The sequence below is a fragment of the Macaca thibetana genome, chromosome X (genome assembly GCF_024542745.1).
Source record: "Macaca thibetana thibetana isolate TM-01 chromosome X, ASM2454274v1, whole genome shotgun sequence".
Lineage (NCBI taxonomy): Eukaryota > Metazoa > Chordata > Mammalia > Primates > Cercopithecidae > Macaca > Macaca thibetana.
Genome location: NC_065598.1, coordinates 52,530,147 through 52,549,353, shown reverse-complemented (window position 1 = coordinate 52,549,353; position 19,207 = coordinate 52,530,147). Strand labels below are relative to the sequence as shown.

Here is a 19,207-nt window from a genome sequence, read left to right as displayed (position 1 = left end):
CCCAGCACCACACAGTTCCCAGGCTCCAGGCTGGTCCTCATGGTCAAAGGCTCTAGCTGACCCAGGGTTCAGGCCCACCCTAGTAAGCTCTGGTGCCAAACCAACTCTCGTGGACTGAGACTTTAGGACCACCCTTGCAGACCCAGGATCCAGGCCAGCCCCCATGGACCCAGAACCCAGGCTTGACACTGCAGATTTAGGCTCCAGATCCACCTCAGCACCATGTCAGCCCCTGTGGACCCAGACATGAAGTTGGCTCCCATAGATCCAGGAACCAGCTGTGCCCTTGTGGACCCAGGCTCCAGGCCCACCGCCACATACCCAATCAACAGGCCCATCTGTTTGGATCCAGGCTCCAGGCCAAACCCCATGGACCCAGACATCGGGTCCACCCACCTGCTAACCCAGACACCAGACCAGCCTGCGTGAGGACTCCAGTAGCAAGCCCACCCGCAGAACATGCCAGATGGCCAGTCCAGAACCTCTGGACAGGCTGACTGGTGAGGGGTTTTCCCAGACAAAGCCAGTCTGCAAAGACTTGAATGAGTTTTCACTTCTTCAGATGTGTAGACACCAATGCACAGCCACAGGGATCAAGAACAATCAGGGAGGCCAAGCACGGTGGCTCAGGTCTATAATCCCAAGCACTCTGGGAGGCTGAGGCAGGCAGACTGCTTGAGCCGAGGAGTTTGAGACCAGCCTGGGCAACATAGCCAGACCCTGTCTCTATTTTTTAAGGAAAAAAATTTTTTAACCTGGCGTGGTGGCTCAACGCCTGTAATCCCAACACCTTGGGAGGCCGAGGCAGGTGGATTGCTTGAGCTCAGGAGTTCGAGACCAGCCTGGGCAACGTGGCGAAACCCCATCTGTACAAAAAATACAAAAAAATTAGCTGGATGTAGTGGCGCATGTCTGTGGTCCCAGTTACTTGGAAGGCTGAGGCAGGAGGGTCACTTGAGACTGGGAGGCAGAGGTTGCAGTGAGCCGAGATCGTGCCACTGCACTCCAGCCTGGGTGACAGAGTGAGACTCTGTCTCAAAATAAATCTTGTTTTGTTTTGTTTTGTTTTTAAAAAGAACAATCAACTGGGTGCAGTGGCTCACACCTGTAATCCCAGCACTTTGGGAGGCTGAGGCGGGCAGATCCCTTGAGGTCAGGAGTTCGAGACCAGCCTGGCTAACATGGTGAAATCCCATCTCTACTAAAAATACAAAAATTAGATGGGCATGGTGGCACATGCCTGTAATCCCAGCTACTCGGGAGGCTGAGGCATGAGAATAGCTTGAACCAGGGAGCCAGAGGTTGCAGTGAGCTGAGATCGCGCCACTGCACTCCAGCCTGGAGTGGGTGGGTGACAGAGCAAGACTCTACTTCAAAAAAAAAAAAAAAAAAAAAAAAAAAAGAACAATCAGGGAAAGGGAAACACACCACCACCAAAGGAACAAAAGAAAGCACCAGTAACTGACCCTAAAAAGAGGAGACTTATGAAATGGCTTACAAAGAATTCAAAGTAATTATATAAAGGAAGCTCAAAACTTCAAGAAAATATGCAGGGACAATTCAATGGTATCATGAAAAAATGAATAAAATGAAACATTTAACAGAGAGACTGAAATTATTTTAAAAATTAGGGTTTTTTTTGTTTTTTGTGTGTGTTTTCTGCTATAGGCTTGGTTGGTTGCTGTTGAAATGGGCAAGTTCATGAAATGTGGGAAAGTGGTACTGGTCCTGGCTGAATGCTACTCTGGACACAAAGCTGTCACCATGAAGAACGTTGATAAGGGCACCCCTACAGCCATGCTCTGGTGGCTGGAATTGATTGCTATCCCTGCAAATGACAGCTGCCCATGGGCAAGAAGAAGATTGCCAAAAGGTCAAAGATAAAGTCTTGTTAAAGTTCATAGTTATAATCATCTCATGCTCACAAGGTACTCTGTTGATATCCCCTGAGTGGGATATCCCACTCAGAACTGATAAAGCAGAAAAAAGAATCTGTGAACCTGAAGACACATTATTTGAAAACATACAGTCATAGGGGGAAAAATGAAAAAGAAATAAGACAGCTTATGGGATTTATAGGACAGCTTCAAATTTTTGAATTATAGAGTTCATGAAGGAGAAGAAAAAGACAAATGAACAGAAAGCTTACTTTAAAAAGTAATAGCAGAAAGTTTTCCAAGTTTGGAGAAAGATACAAAATATCCAGGCATAGGTCAAAGTTCTCCAATCAAATTAAATTCAAACAAGACTATACAAAAACATATAATCAAACTGTCAAAAATCAAGGACAAGCAGAGGATCCTTGAAAGTAGCAAGAAAAAAGAAGCAAATAATAGGTACAGGAGTTCTAATAAGGCTAGCAGCAGATTTCTCAGTGGACACTTTATAGGCCATGAAAAAGTGAAATAATCTATTCAGTGTGCTGAAGGAAAAAAACCTTTCAACCAAAAAGACTGCACCAGCAAAGCCGCCCTTCAGAAATGAAGGAGAGGAAAAGTCATTATATGAAAAAGACACTTGCACACGCATGTTTATAGCAGCACAATTCACAACTGCAAAAACATGGCACCAGCCCAAATGCCCATCAGCTAACAAGTGGATAAGGAAACTGTGGTAATATATATACCATGGAATACTACTCAGCCATAAAAAGGAATGAAATAATGGCATTTGCAGCAACCTGGATGGAATCGGAGACCATTATTTTAAGTGAAGTAACTCAGGAATGGAAAACCAAACATTATATGTTCTCAATCACAAGTGGGAGCTAAGCTATGAGGATGGAAAGGCATAAGAATGACACAATGGGCTTTGGGCACTCGGGGGAAAGGGTGGGAGGGGGTGAGGGATAAAAGACTACACATTGGGTATAGTGTATACTGCTTGGGTGATGGGTACACCAAAATCTCAGAAATCACCACTAAAGAATTTACCCATGTAGGCAATCACCACCTGTTCCCCAAAAACCAACTGAAATTTAAAAAATAATAATTAAAAAGCAAGAAATGAAAGGAGAGACAAGAGACTTTCCAAGACAAACAAAAGCTGAGGGAGTTCATCGCCACCAGATCTGTCTTACAAGAAATGCTAAAGTTAGCTTGTCTAACTCGCCTTATTTTGTTGTTGTTGTTCTGTTTTGTTTTAAGTTTTTAGCAGCCTGAAGCCATGGTTTTTAGTTTCTGTGTCTAGTGATAAGCAGAAAAAAGGGATGAGGAAGGGGCTTTACTGGCTCAACTAGAAACAGAAACTAAGAACTCACGACTGTATTTGTTCCCTTGGACACCTCTGTGCTAAAGAGAGTTCTTCAAGCTGCAAGAAAAGAATGCTAATTAGTAACATGAAAACATATGAAAGTATAAAACTTCCTGGTAAAAGTAAGTATACAGTCAAATTCGGAACACTGTAATACTGTAATGGTGGTGTGTAGATTGCGTATACATGTAGTATACAGGTTAAGAGGTAAAATTATTAAAATAATATCTACAATAATTTGTTAACAGATACACATTATAAAAAGAAATAAATTATACCATCAAAACCATAAAATGTGGTGAGGGGGTGGAGTGAAAGTGTAGAGTTTTTTAATGCACTCAAAGTTAAGTTCTTAACAGCTTAAAATAGCCAGTTACAAGATGTTTTAGGCCGGGTGTCGTGACTCAGGCCTGTACTCCTAGCACTTTAGGAGGCCAAGGCAGGAGGACTGCTTGAGTTCAAGCCAGGAGTTTGAGACCAGCCTGGGCAACATAGCAAGACCCCATCTCTAAAAAAAAAAAAATTTTAACTTAGCCGGGTGAGGTTGTTGCATGCCTCTAGTTGCAGCTCTTCAGGAGGCTGAGGCAGGAGGACTGCTTAAGCCCAGAAGGTTGAGGCGGTGGGCTGTGATTGTACCACTGCATTCCAGCCTGGGTGACAGAGCAAGACTCTGTCTCAAAAATAAATAAATAAAATGTATAAAATAAAGAAGTAATATCAGTCATTCTCAAACTCTTCCAAAAAACTGAAGAAGGCATACTTCCAAACTCTTTTTTTTTTTTTTTTTTTTGAGACAGAGTCTTGCTCTGTCACTCAGGTTGGAGTGCAGTGGCGCAATCTTGGCTCACTGCAACCTTCACCTCCCGGATGCAAGCAATTCTCCTGCCTCAGCCTCCTGAGTAGCTGGGATTACAGGCGCATGCCACCATGCCCGGCTAATTTTTGTATTTTTAGTAGAGACGGGGTTTCACCATGTTGGTCAGGCTGGTCTCAAACTTCTGACCTTGTGATCCACCCGCCTCGGCCTCCCAAAGTGCTGGGATTACAGGTGTGAGCAACTGCGCCTGACCCCAAACTCTTTTTATTAGGCCAGCATTACCCCGATACCAAAGCCAGACAATGACACTAGAGGAAAAGAAAATTACAGGCCAATATCCCTGATGAACACAGAAGCAAAAATCCTCAACAAAGTACTGGAAACCATATTTAACAGTATGTTAAATGGATCATTTACTATGATCAAGTAGGATTTATCACAAGGATGCAAGGTTGGTTCAACCATGCGAATTAGCAGAATGAAGGATAAAAATCGTACGTCAATAGATGCAGAAAAAGCGTTTGGCAAAATTCAACATCCCTGCATGATAGAAACTCAAAAAACTAGATATAGGAGAAATGTACCTCAACATAATAAATACCATATATAACAAACCCACAGCTACCATCATACTCAATGGTGAAAAGCTGAAAGCCTTTCCTTTAAGATGAGGAACTCCTGTCACTTCTATTCTACAGGATACTAGAAGTTCCAGCCAGAGGAATAAGTCAAGAGAAAGAAATAAAAGGCACCCAAATTGGACAGGAAGAAGTAAAATTGTTCCCATTTGCAGATGACACAATCTTAAATATAGAAAACGCTAAAGACTCCAGCAAAAAACTGTTAGAACAAGCCCGGGTGCAGTGGCTCATGCCTGTAATCCCAGCACTTTGGGAGGCCGAGGCAGGCAGATGGCTTGAGGTCAGGAGTTCGAGACTATCCTGGCCAACATGGTGAAACCCTGTCTCTACTAAAATATAAAACTTAGCCAGCCATGGTGGCACATGCCTATAGTCCCAGCTACTCAGGAGGCTGAGGCATGAGGACTGCTTGAACCCAGGAGACAGGGGTGCAGTGAGCTGAGAACATGCCGCTGCACTCCAGCTTGGGTGATACAGTGAGACTCTGTTTCAAAAAAAAAAAAAAAAAAGAAAAGAAAAGAAAAAGAAAACCATTAGAACAAATAAATTCAGTGAAGTTGCAGGATACAAAATCAACATACAAAAATCAGTAGCATTTCTATACACTAACAACCAACTATCTGAAAAAGAAATCAAGAAAGCAATTCCATTTATAATAGCTACAGAAAAAAAGGTAAAATACTTAGGAATAGCCGGGCGCAGTGGCTCATGCCTGTAATCCTAGCACTTTGGGAGGCCGAGGCGGGCAGATCAGGAGTTTGAGACCAGCCTGGCCAACATGGTGCAACCCCATCTCTACTAAAAATACAAAAAATTAGCTGGGTGTAGTACTGGGTGTCTGTAATCCCAGATACTCCAGAGGCTGAGGCAGGAGAATCACTTGAACCCGGAAGGCGGAGGTTGCAATGAGCCGAGAGCACACCACTGCACTCCCAGCCTGGGCGACAGAGTGACTCCGTCTCAAAAAAAAGAAAAAAAGAAAAAAAGAAAAAGTCCAGCTAGGTGCAGTGGTTCACACCTGTAATCCCATGAGTTCAAGGCTGTAGTGGGCTATGATGGAGCCACTGCACTCTAGTTTGAGCAACAGAGCAAGACTTTGTCTCTAAAAAACAAACCCCTGACTCTGAGATAAAAGCATGAGGAGATTAAAAATTTTTTTTAATTAAAAAATATCCCATTTTAAAGTAGTATCAAAAAGAATAAAATGCCTAGGAATAAATTTAACAAAGGAACTGTAAGACTTGTACACTGAAAACTATAAAACACTCCTGAAAGAAATTAAAGATCTAAATAAATCCCATGTTCACAGACTAGAAGACAATATTGTTAAATGGCAATACTCCCCAAGTTGATACATAGATTCAACATAATCTCTATGAGAATTTCAGCTGTTATTGCTATTTTTTTTTTTTTTTAAGAAATTGACAAGCTGCTGAGTTTGGTAGATCATGCCTGTAATCCCAGCACTTTGGGAGGATGAGGCAGGAGGATTGTTTGAAGTTTGGTATCAGCCTGAGCTACAAAGCAAGACTCTGTCTCTACAAAGAAAAAAAAAAAAGAAAAAAAAAGAAAAGAGGATCACTTGAGCCCAGGAGTTCAAGGCTGCAGTGAAGTATAATCACACCATTGCACTCCAGCCTGGGCAACAGAGAAAGATCCTATCTGTAAAAGAAAAAAAAAAAAGAAAGAAATTGGAAAGCTGATCCTAAAATTCGTATGAAAATGCAAGGATAGCCAAAACAATCTTGAAAAAGAACAAAGTTGGAAGACTCTCACTTCTTGATTTCAAAACTTGCTACAACTACAGTAATTAAGACAGTGTGGTCTAGCATAGTGACAGACATGCAAATCAATGGAACAGAATTAAGAGTCCAGAAGTTAACCTTTATGTTTATGTTTTATGGTCAATTCTTTATTTTTTTCAGAGATGGGGTGTCACTATATTGCCCAGGCTGGCCCTGAACTCCTGGGCTAAAGTGATCCTCCTGCTTCAGCCTCTCTAGTATCTGGGACTACAGATGGGTGTCACCATACTCAGTCTATGGTCAACTGATTTTTGACAAGGTTGCCAAGACAATCCAACGGTAAAAAGAATATTTTTCAACAAAAGGTGCTGAGAAAACTAGATATCCATGTCAGAAGAATAAACCTGTACCCCTACTCTCACACTATACACAAATATTAACTCGCAATGGGCTGGGTACAGTATGTCTGTAATCCCAGCACTTTGGGAGGCTAAGGTAAGAGAATCACTTGAGCCCAGGAGCTCGAGACCAGCATGGGCAGATAGGGAGACCTCATCTCTACAAAAAATACAAAAATTAGCTGTGTGTGATGGCTCACACCTGTAGTGTCAGCTACTCAGGAGGCTGAGGTGGGGGTATCACTTGAGCCTAAGAGGTCAAGGCTGCAGTGAGCTGTGATCGTGCTACTGCATTCTAGCCTGGGTGACAGAATGAGACCCTGTCTTGAAACAAAAATAACTCAAAATGGATCACTGTCCTAAATGTAAGAGCTAAAACGATAAAATTCCTAGAAGAAAACACAGGAATAAATCTTCGTCACCCTGAGTTAGGGGATGATTTATTGGATATAACACCAAATGCCCAAGTGACAACAAAATAGGTAAGCTGGACATCACTGAAATTAAAACCTACTGTACATCAAAAGATACTATCAATAAAATGAAAAGAACCCACAGAATGGGAGAAAATATTTACAATTCATATTATCTGACAAAGGACTTATATCCAGATACATAAAGAAGTCCTGGCCAGGCGTGGTGGCTCATGCCTGTAATCCTAGCACTTTGGGAGGCCAAGGCAGGCGGACTGCCTGAGTTCAGGAGTTCGAGACCAGTCTGGGCAACACAGTGAAACCCCATCTCTATGAAAATACAAAAGAAAAAAAAAAATTAGCCGGGTGTGGCATTGTGTGCCTGTAGTCCCAGCTGAGGACTACAGTAGTCCCAGCTGAGGGAGGCTGAGGCAGGAGAACTGCTTGAACCCAGGAGGCGGAGGTTGCAGTAAGCCGAGATCACGCCACTGCATTCCAGCCTGGGTGACAGAGTGAGACTCCGTCTCCAAAAAAAAGAAGTCCTGCAACTCAATAATAAAAAGACACATAATCCAATTAAAAATAGGCTAAGAATTTGAACAGACATTTCTCCAAAGATATACAAGCATATAAAAGGACATTCAGTATCATGAGTTATTAGGGAAATGAAAATCAAAACTATAATGAGACACCACTTTCATACCCACTAGGATGGCTATAATAAAAAAGACAAACGAAAAGTGCTGATGAGGATATGGAGAAGTTAGAACCTTCATACATTGCTGATAGGACTGTAAAATGGCATAGCCACTTGTGCAAACAGTTTGATAGCTCCTCAAAAAGTTAAACATAAGGCGGGGCACCACGGCTCATACCTATAATCCCAGCACTTTGGGAGGCCGAGGAAGGCAGATCATTTGAGCCCAGGAGTTCAAGACCAGCCTGGGCAATGTGGCAAAACCCCATCGCTACAAAAAATACAAAAATTAGCCACGTGTGGTGGCATGTGCCCATGGTCCCAGCCACTCAGGAGGCTGAAGTGGGAGGACCACTTGAGCCCAGGAGGCAGAGGTTGCAGCGAGACAAGATTGGGACACTGTATTCCAATCTGGGCGACAGAGTGAGACCTTGTCTCAAAAAGAAAAAAAAAAGTTAAACATAGAGCCACCATATGACAGTAACTCCACTCCACATTCAGAGAAACATTAGTCATATTAGCCAACATGAAAGCAACTGAACTGACCAACTGGGGAGTGGAGGTAGATCCATACAACAGAATATTATGACAATAGGAAGGAATGATACATGCAACAGCATGGATGGACCTCAAAACATTATGCTAAGCAAAAGAAGCCAGCCGTCAAGACCAGTATCTTGTATGATCTCATTTATATGGAATATCTAGAAGAGACAAATCTCTAGACAGTAGGTGGCTAGGACTGGGGAGAAGACTAATGGGAAGTGACTGCTAATGAGTATGAAGCGTCTTTGGTGGGGGTGCGGGGTTGAAAATGTTCTAAAATTGATCACGATTGGGAGGTTGAGGCGGGTAGATCACTTGAGGTCAGGAGTTTGAGACCACCCTGGCCAACATGGTAAAACCCCGTCTCTACTAAAAATACAAAAATTAGCCAGGCATAGTGGTGTGCACCTGTAATCCCAGTTACTTGGGAGGCTGAGGCAGGAAAATCACTTGAACCCAGCAAACAGAAGCTGCAGTGAGCTGAGATTGTACCACTGCACTCCAGCTTGGGTGACAGAGCGAGAGTCTGTCTCAAAAAATAAAAATAAATAAATAAAACTACTGAATGGTATACTTTTATTTATTTATAATATTATTTATTATTATTTTAACAGTACCCTTTAAAAGGGTGAATTTTACTCTGGAGGTTGAGGCCAGAGGATCACATGAGCCCAGGAGTTCAAGTCCAGCCTGGGCAATATAGTAAGATCCTGTCTCAAAAATAAATAAATAAAAGGTGAATTAGATGGTATGTGACATGTATCTCAATGAAGTTGCAACGAAAAGATGGATGAAGTAATAGAATGTCTGGGTGCTAATGAGAATGATCTTGTAGAGAAAGGGGAAAACTGGAGGAACCATGCCCTCAAGTAGGTGAGAGAGGATGGGACTGAGTGCCAAAGTGGAGAGACTGGATTTTGATGACAGTAGGAGCACCTTATCCAGAACAGAGAGAAGGCAGAGTATGTGGATACAGATGCTATGTGGTAGTTGGATGTAGTGGTGGGAATATGCAGATGTTTTATTCCAATGGTTTTCATGTTTTCAGTTAAGTAGGAAGCCTGAGTGTAAGGACAGGAAAGGAAATGTTGAGGATTTCAGCAGAGAAGGTACAAAACAATCATCATCTAGGAGGGTAGGAGAGGAAATGCAATGGAGCAGGTAGAGAGCTGGATTTAACCAGGGCTGAGGCTGTGCCTGGTAAAGTGGATGGTAAGTACGCTGAAGTGACAGAAGGTGGAGGGAAGTGAGACTGTCCACCCAGGAATGACTGTAACGGTGGGCCATGGAATCTAAGCTGATTAAAGGAGGGACATGGGAGCATGGAGGAAGTGAAGGGGAGTGAAAGTGTTCAGTGCCAGTGGGATTGAGGGATTGCTGGAGTTGGAGTACTAGTAGGTATGAGCTAGAAAAATAGGAGGCACTGGCTAGAGAAGAGGATGCCTGAAACTGAGCATATGGAAACAATGCAGTCACAGGTACTGACAAGAACAAGGGTCAGGCTTGGCGCAGTGGGTCACACCTGTAATCCCAGCACTTTGGGAGGCCCAGGCGGGTAGATCACTTGAGGTCAGGAGTTCGAGACCAGCCTGGCCAACATGGTGAAATGCCGTCTCACAAAATTTAGCTGACCGTGGTGGCAGGCACCTGTAATCTCAGCTACTCTGGAGGCTGAGGCAGGAAAATCACTTGAACCCAGGAGGCGGAGGCTGCAGTGAGCTGAGATCGCACTACTGCACTCCAGCCTGGTGACTCCATCTCAAAGAAAAAACAAGGGTCAGACTATTGGAGTAGGTAGCTGAGGTGGGGTTAAAAGGCAGGATCATTGTAGGGTGGCAAATCACAGAACTAACAGATGAAAATATTAGAAGGATCAGCTACAAAGATATTAAAGTCACCAAGAATTAGGATTGGACCAGTGTTAAAGAGAATGACAGTGAGATCTTAGCTAAACTCATCTAGAAATGGTAATGACAGGGGCAGATATGTGTGTATGTCTGTATATGATGATACAAAGTGGTAGTTGATGGTATATTCTGATGATATGAGATTTACAACAGGGTTGTTGATATTTATATAATCCCAACATATTAAATCACTTATTAATTATGAAGGAAAAAAGGGGAACTATAGCGGAAAAACCTGACAGACACCACCTTAAACACCTTAAACAAGGACTCAAAGTGAACAAAACCAGTATCAGGACAAAATGACATCACATGCCTCCTGATAGGAAGCACTGAAGACATAACTTCTCTTCTGCGGTATTCTCACCAGAATTACATAACTTGAATATAATCACAGTGAAACTAGAAACAAACCCCAATTCTATGAAATAACTGTCCAGGAGTCTTCCAAATGATCAAAATCATAAAAGACAAAGACTCAAGAACTGTTCCATATTGGAAGAGCCTAAGGAGGCATGATAACTAAAGGTAATGTGGGAGCCTGAACTGAATCCTTGAAAAGTGGCACTAGTGAAAAACTGATGTAATCTAAAGAAACTCTGTAGTTTCGTTAAGAGTACAGGCAATACCTCATTTTATTGTGCTGCACTTTATTGCACTTCACAGATACTGTGCAGTTTACTAATTGAAGGTTTGTGGCAAAGTTGTATTGAGTAAATCTATTAATGCCATTTTTCCAACAGCATGTGCTCACTTAGTGTCTCTGTCTTACATTTTGGTGATTTTCACATTTCAAATCTTTTCTTTTATCTGTTATGGTGATCTGTGATCAGTGATTTTTTTTTTTTTTTTTTTTGAGACAGGGTTTCACTCCTGTCACCCAGGCTGGAGTGCAGTGGTGTTATCTCAGTTCACTGCAGCCTTTGCCTCCTGGGCTCAAGCGATTCTCCTGCTTCAGCCTCCCTGAGTAGCTGGGACTAGCGGCACACGCCATGGGGCCCAGCTTAATTTTTGTATCTTTTGTAGAGATGGAGTTTCACCATCTTGCCTACGCTGGTCTTCAACTCCTGAGGTCAAGCAATCCACTTGCCTTGGCCTCCCAAAGTGCTGGGATTACAGGCGTGAGCTACTGCACCCTGCCTAGATCAGTGATCTTTGGTGTAACTATTTGTAAGTGTTTTAGGGTACCATGAACTGTACCCATGTAAGATGGCAACCTGAACTGACAAATACGTATGTCCTGGCAGCTCCAATGACTGGCTATTCCTCCATCTCTCTCCCTCTCCTCAGGCCTCCCTGTCTGAGACACAACAATATTGAAATTAGGTCAATTAATAACCCCACAATGCCTTCTAAGTATTCAAGTGAAAGGAAGTGTCTCAACGTCTCTCACTTTATTTTTTATTTTTTTAGAGACAGTGTCTTGCCATGTTGCCTAGGCTGGTCTCGAACTCCTCAGCTCACACAATCCTCCCGCCTCAGCCTCCCAAAGTGCTGGGATTACAGCCGTGAGCCATTGCGCCCAGCCTTCAATAGCTCTCACTTTAAATCAAAGGCTAGAAATAATTAAGCTTTGTGAGGAAGGCATGTTGAAAGCTGAGAAAGGCCGAAGTCTAGGCTTCTTGTGCTGAACAGTTAGCCAAGTTGTGAATGCAAAGGAGAAGTTTTTGAAGGAAATAAAAAGTGCTACTCCAGTGAACACATGAGTGATAAGACAGTGAAACCATGTTATTATGGATATTGAGAAAGTTTGGGTGGTCTGGCTAGACAATCAAATCAGCCACAACATTTCCTTAAGCCAAAGCCTAATTCAGAGCAAGGCCCTAACTCTTTTCAATTCTATGAAGGCTGAGAAAGGTGAGGAAACTATGGAAGAAAAGTTGGAAGCTAGCAAAAGTCAGTTCATGAGGTTTAAGGAGAGAAGCCATCTCCGTAACATAAAAGTGCAAGGTGAAGCTGCAAGTGCTGATGCAGAAGCTGCAGGAAGTTATCTAGAAAAATCTACCTAAGATAGTTGGTGAACAACAGATTTTCTTTTTCTTTTTTTTTGAGACAGAGTTTCGCTCTTGTTGCCCAGGCTGGAATGCAGTGGCGCGATCTCGGCTCACTGCAGTCTCTGCCTTTGGGTTTCAACTGATTCTCCTGCCTCAGCCTCTCGAGTAGCTGGGATTACAGGTGCCCGCCACCACACCTGGCTAATTTTTGTATTTTTAGTAGAGACGGGGTTTCACTATGTTGGCCAGGCTGGTCTTGAACTCCTGACCTCATGATCCGCCCACCTTTGCCTCCCAAAGCGCTGGAATTACAGGCGTGAGCCACCATACCCGGTCAACAGATTTTCCTTTTCTTTCTTTTCTTTTTTTTTTTGAGACGGAGTCTTGCTCTGTCACCCAGGCTGGAGTGCAATGGCATGATCTCAGCTCACCGCAACCTCTGCCTCCTGGGTTCAAGTGATTCTCCTGCCTCAGCCTCTCGAGTAGCTGGGGTTATAGGCATGCGCCACTATGCCCAGCTAATTTTGTATTTTTAGTAGAGGCGGGGTTTCTCCATGTTGGTTAGGCTAGTCCCGAACTGCCAACCTCAGGTGATCCGCCCGTCTCAGCCTCCCAAAGTGCTGGGATTACAGGCGCGAGCCATTGCACCTGGCCAACAGATTTTCAGTGTAGCTGAAACAGTCTTATACGGGGAGAATATGCCATCTAGTACTTTTATAGCTAGAAAGAAGTCAATACCTGGCTTCAAAGCATCAAAAGACAGGATGACTCTCTTGTTAGAGGCTCACGAAACTGGTGACTTTTAACTTGAAGCCAGTGTTCATTTTACCATTCTGAAAATCCTAGGATCCTTAAGAACTATGCTAAATATACTCTGTGCTCTATAAACAGAGCAACAAAGCCTGGATGATAGCAAATCTGTTTATAGCCTAGTTTATTAAATATTTTAAACCTACTGTTGAGACCTGCTACTCAGATAAAAAGATTCCATTCAAAATATTACTGCTCATTGAAAAATGTACCTGATCACCTAAGAGCTCTGGTGGAGATGTACAAGGAGATTCATGCTGTTTTCATGCCTGCTAACACAACATCCATTCTGCAGCCCATGGATCAAGGAGTAATATTGACTTTCAGGTCTTATTATTTAGGAAATACATTTCATAAGTCTATAGCTGCCATAGATAGACAGTGATTCCTCTGATGGATCCAGGAAAAGTAAATTGAAAATCTTTTGGAAAGGACTCACCATTCTAGATGCCATTAAGAACATTTGTGATTCATGGGAGGAGGCCAAAATATCAACATTAACAGGAGTGTAGAAGAAGTTAACTCCAACCCTCAGGGATGACTTTCAGGGGTTTCAAGACTTCAGTAGAGGAAGCAACTGCAGAGATGGTAGAAATAACAAGAGAATCAGAATTAGAAGTGGAGGCTGAAGAAATGACTGAATTGCTGCCATCTAATGATCAAACTTTTTTTTTTGAGATGGAGTCTCGCTCTGTTGCCCAGGCTGGAGTGCAGTGGTGCAACCTCAGCTCACTGCAACCTCCGCCTCCCAGGTTCAAGGGATTCTCCTGCCTCAGTCTCCTGAAGAGCTGGGACTACAGGTGCCCGCCACCATGCCTGGCTAATTTTTTTGTATATTTAGTAGAGACAAGGTTTCACCGTGCTGGCCAGGCTGGTCTCAAACTCCTGACCTCAGGCAATTCACCAGACTTGGCCTCCCAAAGTGCTGGGATTACAGGTATGAGCCACCGCGCCAGGACCATGATGAAACTTTAATGGAGCCTGGGCAACAAAGTGAGACCCTGTCTCCACAAAAATTAAAAAAAAATAAATAGCTGGGCATGGTGGCACATACCTGTGGTCCCCACTACTCTGGAGGCTGAGGCAGGAGGACTGCTTGAAGCCAGGAGTTCGAGACTAGCCTGGACAACACAACAAGACCCCACCTTTGCAAAATTTCAAAAACTGGCTGGGCGTGGTGGCATGAACCTATAGTCCCAACTAACTACCTGGGAGGCTGAGGTGGGAGGATTACTTGAGCCTGGGAGGTCGAGGCTGCAGTGAGCTGTGATCGCACCACTACACTCTGGCCTGGGTGACAGAGCAAGATCCTGTCTCAGAAAAAAAAAAGAAAAAAGTTAGTGGATGAGGAGTTGCTTCTTATGGATGAGCAAAATAGTGATTTCCTGGGATGGAATCTACTCCTGGTGAAGATGCTGTGAACACTGTGGAAATGACAACAAAGGATTTAGAATATTTTACATAAACTTAGTTAACGAAGTAGTAGCAGGGTTTGAGAGAACTGACTCCAGTTTTGAAAGACGTTCTACTGCGGGTAAAATGCTATTAAACAGCATCACACGCTACAGAGAAACCTTTTGTGAAAGGAAGAGTCAACATGCCAAACTTCATTGATATCTTATTTTAAGAATTTGCCACAGCCACCCCAACCAGCAACCACCACCCTGCTCAGTCAGCAACCATGAACATCGAGGTAAGACCCTCCACCAGCAAAAAATTACAACTTGCTGAAAGTTGGGATGATCTTTAGCATTTTTTAGCAATATAGTATTTTTAAATTAAGGTAAATACTTTTTTTGATACAATGCTATTGTACACTTAATAGACTATGGTACAGTGTAAACACAACTTTTATATGCACTGGGAAACCAAAAACTTCATCTGACTTGCTTTATTGTGTTGGTCTGGAACTGAACCTGTGATATGCCTGTATGTACCAATGTTAATTTTCTAGTTTTGATAGTTAAACTGTAATTATATAATTTATTTCTTTTCTTTTCTTTTTTTTTTTTTTGAGAGAGTCTCGCTCTGTCACCCAGGATGGAATGCAGTGGTACGATCTCGGCTCACTGCAACTCACCCAGGATGGAGTGCGGTGGTATGATATCGGCTCACTGCAACCTCCGCCTCCTGTGTTCAAGCAATTCTCCTGCCTCAGCCTCCCAAGTAGCTGGGACTACAGGCGTGCGCCACCACACCCTACTAATTTTTGTATTTTTAGTAGAGACGGGGTTTCACTGTGTTGCCCAGGCTGGTCTCAAACTCCCGACCTCAGGTGATCCACCCACCTCGGCCTCCCAAAGTGCTGGGATTACAGGCGTGAGCCACCGCGCCCAGGCTGTAATTATATAATTTCTTAACATGTGGGGAATCTAAGTGAAGAATATATGAGAATTCTTGTAAAATTTTTGAAGCTTTTTAAGTTTGAAATTATTTTAGGTTTAAGAATTCTTGGTCGGGCCCGGTGGCTCACACCTGTAATCCCAGCACTTTGGGAAGCGGAGGTTAGGAGTTCAAGACCAGCCTGGCCGACATGGTGAAACCCTGTCTCTACTAAAACTACAAAAATTAGCCAGGCGTGGTGGTGCATGCCTGTAGTCCCAGCTACTTGGGAGGCTGAGGCAGGAGAATCACTTGAACCCAGGAGGCGGAGGCTGCAGTGAGCCAAGATTGTGCCATTGCACTCTAGCCTGAGTGACAGAGTCAGATTCCGTCTAAAAAAAAAAAACTTAAATGAAAAAAGAGTTGTTTAAGGAGGGAGAATGTCTAGAAAGGGTAACTAGGAGCAAGCACACCCACCCTCACCCTCACCACCCAGTCTCCCAGTAAGAAGGGTATGAGAGGGCTGCCGGGAGGAGAGAGTGTTCAGGGGAAAGCCAGGCTGTTACTTAAGCAGTGGTTCTCACTGAAAGGTGGGGGCTGGACAATTAAAGGGTGTTTTGGGACATTCATTCTTTCTTTTTTTCTTTTTCTTGAGACGAAGTTTCACTCTTGTTGCCCAGGCTGGCTCACTGCAACCTCCACCTCCTGGGTTCAAGCTATTCTCCTGCCTCAGTCTTCCCAGGAGCTGGGATTACAGGCATGCGCCATCACGTCAGCCTGGCTAATTTTTGTATTATTAGTAGAGATGGGGTTTTACCATGTTCGCCAGGCCAGTCTCGAACTCCTGACCTCAGGTGATCCACCCACCTCGGCCTCCCAAAGTGCTGGGATTACAGGTGTGAGCCACAGTGCCCGACCCATTTTTTATTGTTTGAGCCATGTGCCCGACCCATTTTTTATTGTTTTTTTTTTTTTTTTTTTTTTTTGAGACAGGGTCTTGCTGTCACCCAGGCTGGAGTGCAGTGGTGCAATCCTGGCCCACTGTAACCTCCACCTTCTGGGCTCAAGCAATCCTCCCATCTCAGCCTCCCGAGTAGCTGGGACTACAGGCGTGCACCACAACACCTGGCTAATTTCTGTATTTTTTGTAGAGACGGAGTTTCATCATGTTGGCCAGGCTGGTCTCGAACTCCTGGACTCAAGTGATCTGCCCACCTTGGCTTCCCAAAGTGCTGGGATTACAGGCGTGAGCCATCACACCCAGCCCTGTTTGGGGGCATTTTTGACTGTGACAATAATTGGAGATCATCAGTGACAACCCCGGCTATGGACCAGGGATGCTCAGCCCTCTGCAGTGTACAGGACAGCTCCACACCACGAAGAATCATACCACATCCCATACAACTTTAGAATATCTCACCAGTCATGTAGGTGAAAAATCTGTTCATTTGTTCTTTTATTCATTCAACAAACATTCATTGAGAAAGTCTACTAGGTGTCAAGCACTATTTTAGGTAATAGGAATATATCATAGAACAAAAAAGACAAAAATCCCTGCCCTTCTGGAGCTTATAACTGAGTGGGAGAGTCAGACAAAAAACAGCAAACATACTAAGCAGTTAATGCTGCACTGTGAAAAAGGTGTAGAATACCATGTAACAGACAGAGCAGGGGCATATTAGGGGAGAGCTGCAATTTTAAACAGGATGGTCGGGGGGCCCTCTGAGAAAGTGACAGCTGAGTAGAGGCCTGAAGGAAGCAAGGGCCTCAGTCTTGTGGGTATTTGAGGAAAAAGCATTCCTGATACACGGAATGCAAAACCCCTGAGGTGGAAGTATGCGTAAGGTGTTCAAGTAATAGTAAGGCGGCCAGCATGGGTGGATAGAGTGAGCAAGGCAGGGAGAGCGGTGGGAGATAAGGTCAGGGAGATTAAGAGGGTCTGATCATGGATATGCATATATATTGATTTTTCCAGAAATTTAACAACCATATAAACTAAGAAACTATTCCACATTATTTTGTTTAGAACTTTGTGAAGAACTGTTAATTGTTTAGGAAAACTGTATCACTCTACCTGTGGCTTCTGAATCACCCATCAACACACTCGTAGCTGTCACTATCATTAAGTGTAAGGCCATTTCATTATGTCTTCTAGTGGAGTCATATCCCAGTCTTTGCATATATATGTATAATGTAATATACATTACTCTTCCTTTACTACTCTCTATATTACAATTAAGGCATTATATTGGTTTTCAGGGAATTATGTGTGTAGACAGATTCTATTTTCTATCCATTTCATTTTAGAAAAGTGAAGCATTTCAAAATATACCTTATTTTAAAAAAAGCAATGTTGGGTCCAACAAGTATGAGAACGACCAAAGCATGGCAAGAAAATAAAGGGAGTATTCAGAAGCCAGGATGAGAATGGAGGGAATTTTGCTGATAACTGAAGGTGAGTTCCTTAAGGCCTGGTCAAAGGATTTCAGGATGAAAATAGAAAATAGGATGTCCAGGGCTGTATGGAGATGTAACCAGGAGATCTGTGGGCTTCTTCTGGTGACTAACATATAGGATAAGGGGTTATTAAAAAGTGGTTTTTAATCTAAGTTGCTCCCCACTTTGGGTGTCTCTACTTGTTTAACAGAGTAGGCTGGGGAGCAAATAGTTCTTTCTTCAATGAGACCAGAAGCAACCCAAAGCCAGGTTCCATTTTTTAACCCACAAAACAGGTCGGAGCCCCAGGCTAAGCTCATGTCCTCGGGGGTAAACCAATTGCTATGAACTATGCACCTCTAACCTCTTAGGGTTGAGAAAGAGACGGGTAAAAAGAGGAAAAACAGTAACAGAGAAAGGCAGAAGCATTCAGAAAGATCCAATGGAGGAAGGGTCTGAGACAGAGAAAAGACAGAAACCAAGAGAGACAATATTCTTTTCAATCAAGATAGTCATTATTTATTGAAAATTTTCTAAAGACTGGGTGCAGGGCAAAGTAACGCACATGCAATTGTCTCAGGTACAGATTATCAGACCCCCAATTGACAGATGAGGAAACTGAGGCCCAGGTTGGTGAAGGAGACAGCTCAAGGTCTCATAGCTAGTTTAAACTGGTCAGGTCAGGATTCAGCATCTTATGTCTACTACGTCTCAAAAAGTGGGACAGTCAGAAAGAGATAGAGATGGGAGAGGGGGTGCAGAGACAGACACGCACGCAGATGATCACGTGAGCGGCAGACCTGCATGGAACCGTTTCGAAAGACACTGAGGGTGGGAAGTGGGGCTACGGAGGGCAGCAACAGTCACCGACTGCTCCGCAGAGTACTCACCCGTTTGCCGTCTGGGAGCCGCAGGCGCACTCGGCCTCCCTTTGCTACCCGCACGATCCTCCGCAACCCGCTGACCTAGGATTGAGAGGCCGCCCAAGTAAAAGCTCGCGCAGGCCCCACCCCTGGCGAGCTCCGGCCGGCCTCTTCCCGCTGCCACTCCCCCCACAGCCCAGTCTTTATGGCTTCTCACCGTACACCTCCGGCCGTCGCTGCCGCTGTCCCTCCCGCGCGCGCACAGATACAAGAGGACTACCGCAAGATCTGGAGGATACACTGGACGCAACCCTTCCACGGGCTGCAGCGCGAGCAGGGGCACGGGCCTACGCCGCTACAGACGGC

General features: G+C 43.8%; 1 protein-coding gene across 14 annotated transcripts in view; it reads right to left on the bottom strand.

Moving 5' to 3' along the window:
* KANTR (KANTR integral membrane protein) overlaps nucleotides 1-19,207 on the bottom strand; it is a 116,999-nt gene extending 97,792 nt beyond the window's left edge. For 11 of the 14 annotated variants that reach the window (XR_007722702.1, XR_007722704.1, XR_007722705.1 and 8 more), the window contains exons 1-3: nucleotides 19,059-19,207; nucleotides 18,869-18,943; nucleotides 13,660-13,797 (exon numbers count right to left, since the gene is read on the bottom strand). The gene's annotated coding sequence lies outside the window, so the exon portion shown is untranslated. Of the gene's footprint in view, nucleotides 1-13,659; nucleotides 13,798-14,428; nucleotides 14,531-18,868; nucleotides 18,944-19,058 lie in introns of all 14 variants that reach the window. The other 3 variants (XR_007722703.1, XR_007722698.1, XM_050777128.1) reach the window with 3 other exon arrangements.